The sequence below is a fragment of the Berghia stephanieae genome, chromosome 14, assembly GCF_034508935.2.
Source record: "Berghia stephanieae isolate SIO BIC M18660-M18661 chromosome 14, UCSD_Bste_1.3, whole genome shotgun sequence".
Taxonomy (NCBI): domain Eukaryota; kingdom Metazoa; phylum Mollusca; class Gastropoda; order Nudibranchia; family Aeolidiidae; genus Berghia; species Berghia stephanieae.
In genome coordinates, this window is record NC_088373.1 from 22,128,698 (window position 1) to 22,133,946 (window position 5,249).

At 36.9% G+C, this 5,249-nt stretch overlaps 1 protein-coding gene across 4 annotated transcripts in view; it reads left to right on the forward strand.

The window, feature by feature from the left end:
• The first annotated feature begins 1,636 nt into the window (after positions 1 to 1,636).
• LOC144959979 (uncharacterized) overlaps positions 1,637 to 5,249 on the forward strand; it is a 73,454-nt gene continuing 69,841 nt past the window's right edge. The window contains exons 1-2 of one of the 4 annotated variants that reach the window (XM_078892878.1): positions 1,637 to 1,821; positions 2,574 to 2,741. The gene's annotated coding sequence lies outside the window, so the exon portion shown is untranslated. Of the gene's footprint in view, positions 1,822 to 2,504; positions 2,742 to 5,249 lie in introns of those variants that run through there. The other 3 variants (XM_078892875.1, XM_078892877.1, XM_078892876.1) reach the window with 3 other exon arrangements.

Below are 5,249 nucleotides of genomic sequence, written 5' to 3' on the forward strand. Positions count from 1 at the left end.
CATTGCTGTTGTTTATATTGATTTCCGCAAGGCTTTTGATTCTGTTCCAGATTATTAAACTAAAAGCGCATAGATATATGTAATATAATGGAATATCTTTAACAAGATTAAGGACTTTCTTAATAGTCGAATACAAAGAGTCATTGTCAATGGGGTAGGGTTGGATTTTAAGAACGTCATTATCGGTGTACCCCAAGGAAGTGTATTGAGTCCACTTTTATGTCTATTATATATAAATGATTGATCGTGTGGCATAAATTCAGCCTGTAAACTGTTCGCAGTCGATACAAAGATCTATAGTACATATGTTATGTTAAGTCGAAGAGTAAGTAGATAAAATAATCAAAATAAATTTGAACATTTGTATGGAGTATTTCGACAGATATACCATGCTTCACAATGCTTAACAATGTTTTTTTCTATTCCTTAAGCTGGTCAAATGGAACCATATTTCTTTTGTACAAACACTCTTAAAATATATGTCACTAGGTATCCATTCACGCCTGAGTCGTCAAGTAGGGTAATGTGTATTAAGCGCTTTACCAAAGGACATAAGGTTCGGGACCAGAATTGTCCATGATCACTGTGACCAGCCAACCAGTCAATCACCATGTTCAAAAGTGTGCTTAACTTTTGTGACAAGTCGTGCATCGTGCCACTGCGCTACCGGGCCTCTGCGCCACCGGGCCTCTGCGCCACCGGGCCACACAGAATTTAACATGGACTTTGACAAATTAACTACCGTATTCTGGAACAACAAGAAATTGAAAAAATTCGGCCAGAAAACTCGTCATTTTTTAAAAAATCATTCGATTCAAATGCCCTTAACCTCGGCAACAGTTCTCAAACCTCGCGAAGTCATATTTTGTCATCAAACCTTTATGCCTTCTTGCAAGTATTTATTCTTTCTCCAATCAGCAAATACTCTCCAGGGTCCGGTTTCTTCGAACTGCTCGGGACATGCAAGAAAGTCCGAGGAAACCATGCCTTGTCATAAAGACTTGATGGGGATTGGGGGGGGGGGGGGGGGGGCTGCAGTGAGACTCAGCATTATTGACTTTGCTACACACCTAAAAAATGCCTAGTTCGATATCCATAGCGTTTTGTGGCTTTCAGCAAGCTACTTCTCCTTAGCTCAGTTTGTGGCGCTGCGCTGCAACTCACACCTGGGTCATTCCAATTCCAGTCTTCCCTTGGAAGAGACCCTAAGACAAATCTCCGCTTGAGAATGAAGAAAGGGAATTTTATTATTTATTTATTGTATTGATATGTTGAGGGAGATAACTTTATATATTACATATGAGGGGGGGGGGGGGGGGTTGCTATGTTACAACATTCATTTACCATCGTAGCCAATCAGGGCGCGTGGCATTGAATTTAGAGCGAATGGCAAAGTGCAAAGATTAAGCTGAAAGGAGTCGGTTATGCGAAACGGCGAAGAGGCTGTGTGTGTCTGCATGTGTATCATGTTGTATACACACACGTGCAATGCAGATAGATACACACGATAAACACATATGCAACTGTCAATGCAACAATAAATCATCAGAGGTCGTAATCACCTGGAACATTAAAAAAAACAAAACACAATTAATTCTTTTTTTTTTTTTAACTTTAACGTTGGCTGGATGAAATTAGTTCGAGGAAACAGTATATTGTATAGAGGCAAAAATTTGTTCGAGGGAGGAATGGAATGATAACAAAGATTAATAAGGAAAAAATTCGGGACATCCGAATGTGTTCGAGGAATCCGTGTGTTCGAGGAATCCGTGTGTTCGAGGAAACCGTGTTCGAGGAAACCGTGCTGGACTAATATACACTGTAATTCAATTCGGAATATTAATCGTTAACTTCGTTTATATCGCTTACCGGAACTCATTCTCAAACTCCATATTTAGAGAAAGAGATGCATATCTTAGGGCATATTACTTCCCGCTTCGTTATTTCTTTTATTTCTTATCGCAAACGAACCGTAAAATTCTATTCAATTCAAAGCCATTTGTATGTCACGTATTTTTCAATTTCTATCCGGTTCTTTCATTTATTCATAGAATTCCGCGTAAGAATTCATGCCATGGCATTGTGTTGGAGGCAAATATACAATTAAATGTCGTACTCTGTAAAGACGCGTATTTCACAATGTGGTCAGAAAAATCGTCCTTTAAATAACGATCGATTTAATTGCCCCTCATCGTGCCAAGATTAGACGGCATTTAACTCCTTCAATCCTAGAGATTTTTGCTGCTTTTCAAAATTGGAAAAATTGTATTAAAAATGAGCATGTACACAGATAGTTTTATTCAACTACCATTAACATCTAAAAACTAAAAACATTAGCTTTGATACTACGCCTATAATTTGTCTCAGAAAAATGTATTGAATAGGCATGGGGTAAAAGTAACCCGGGTAAACTCCGGATAGAGTCGGTGTTAGGGTTGAGTGAGTTAAATCGATTGGTTATTGAAGGACGAGATTTTTAGCGAAATTTTAGATAAGTTTCTTTCAAGAGTTAAGTGGTTAATATGTATCCGGTATGTTCTCTTATTGTGTGTATGATTTGATGTTATGGTTAGGTGAATAATGCTCTCAATATCAAACATAAGGGGCGTTTGAAATTATTTCTATCTAAAGAAGCCACTCAAATTGTGCTCGTTACCAACATCGGACTTCTGCTTTGGTGAATTTTCGAGGGAAATGTTAGACGAGGACTCCACAGAGACACAGAAATAATAGGACAGTTGGTGAGTAGATTATTGATTATGTGTTATCGCTCGTCGCCATCTGCTTTTATGTCGGGTTGACCGTGGCCTTCGTAAAGTTATGGCCTGACACTGACCAAAAAATGACGTCAAAATGCCAGTCTTTTGCCACAAAAGAAAACAAATCGTGAGTTGTATTCAATTTCAATAGTTCAACCGATGAAATAACTTATTTCCATGAGCTCTACTAACGACAACTCACTAGGCGGTGCAAAAACCAAATAATGACGTCAAACTGCCAGTCCTTTTGGATTTCAGTGATAGTATGCGCTTGGCTAAGAAGCTCATAACATTGCCATCCGGAAGTATAACGGACCAATATAATACACACAACCATGGGTATCCATAGTAGTAGTAGTAGTAGTAGTAGTAGTAGTACTACTACTACTACTACTACTACTACTACTACTACTACTACTACTACTACTACTACTACTACTACTACTACTACTACTACTACTACTACTACTACTACTACTACTACTACTACTACTACTACTACTACTACTACTACTACTACCACCACTACTACTACTTCTACTACTACTACTACTTCTACTAAAACATATATAGGATATAACGTACCAGCACACAAAGTGCCTATGTGTAGCTTTGTTTATTTTGTTTTTAAGAGTTTTACGGCACTTGCAACACATTTAGTTTATATCAGCGCCAGTAAAAAGGAAGAAAATGGGATAGTAAAAGGTTCTAGAATTACAATTAAAGCACCCAAGAGAAAGCAAGACATAGGGGAATGGGAACAAATAGGGATCAGATGTAGATTCCAAGAGTATACCACCAATGTACTTAGTTTGAGATCACCTATAAGTCTCCTCCGGACACAAGCACAAAATCCAACAAAGAGGAATACACTCAAATGCTTACATTATACATTAAAAATAACATATAATAATACACAACAGAGAGATGATTCACAAGGGAAAAAAAATTCATCTCCCAAAACAATAACTATGCATTTGACGGTTTCAGCCAGGACTCCGACGAGGGCCAGGAAAAAAACAAGTAATTTCATTCCAAGACAAAGACAGAAATCTTGTTGGATAAGATATAAGGGGATAGAAGACACAGTATGTACCTCCCTGCTCACGGTGGGAGATGTGTAGCTTTAACCGTCTGATTAATACAATTATTTTGTGAGAACTACTCCAAAAAAAAAAAATAGTATGGCTAAAACCAATAACAAAGAGCTTAGTGACGTCAATTTCGTTCCTTCTACATGCGATCTATCGTCTCAAAACTGTCTGTTAGGCAAATGTGAACCAGGTACCAAAATGTAACTCTAAAGCTGGAATTAAATGAAATGAGTGTCTCGGGGACTCTACTGTGCGGTCTCTCTTGCCACAAAAGCCAAGCAATGTGAGATAGTTTTTTCAACAAAATATTTTTTTTAAAAGTCTAAAAGCATAATCTTTTAACTAAATTCCTATTTGATTACATTTTAAAATTTATTTTATATGACTTACGCATTCGTGTTTTCAATGCCTTCTTCGTGCTCTTATTGTTTGTTTTGTTTTTGTGTATCTTATATTGATTGATTTGGTCTCGTTGTGTTGTTGTATTCTCAGGTAAGCAATGTGTTATTGTCACCTTGTTTTCGAAGCGCCTTGAGGTTGCGACGAAATGCGCTGGAGAGATGATATGCTTATTATTATTATTATTATTATTATTATTATTATTATTATTATTATTATTATTATTATTATTATTATTATTAAAGAGAAGATGAAGAAGAAGAAGAAGTAGAAGAAGAAGAAGAAGAAGAAGAAGAAGAAGAAGAAGAAGAAGAAGAAGAAGAAGAAGAAGAAGAAGAAGAAGAAGAAGAAGAGAAGAAGAAGAAGAAGAAGAGAAGAAGAAGAAGAAGAAGAAGAAGAAGAAGGAAGGAGAGAGGAGGAGGAGGGGGAGGAGAGGAGAGGAGGAGGAGGAGGAGGAGGAAGAAGAAGAAGAAGAAGAAGAAGAAGAAGAAGAAGAAGAAGAAGAAGAAGAAGAAGAAGAAGAAGAAGAAGAAGAAGAAGAAGAAAATCAGAAAAAAAAGAACGACGATGACAACAACAACAACAATAACAACAACATGGTACTAGAATGAAAACATTAGTTGTTGGTAAAAGAAGAAAAATACAGATACCACATTATAAAGGGAAAACCTAAATCATACATCAAGCAATTTTTTTAAAATGGCAGATGACCTTCCCTTATTAATCAAACAGTGATTAAGTTATTCTCAAAATCTTCAAAACGTCGCAAATTTGAGACTTTATTTTTAAAGATACGTGTTTATGTCATTGCACCAAAAATCTAAATGCCCATTCCACAAACCCTCAACACTTTGGTTGACTTGCCATGAGTACGGAAACACGTACAAGTGACGTCATTATTTCTTGGAACCGTCTGTGACACTGACACTGACACTGACCAAAAAATGACGTCAAAATGCCAGTCTTTTGCCACAAAAGAAAACAAATCGTGAGTTGT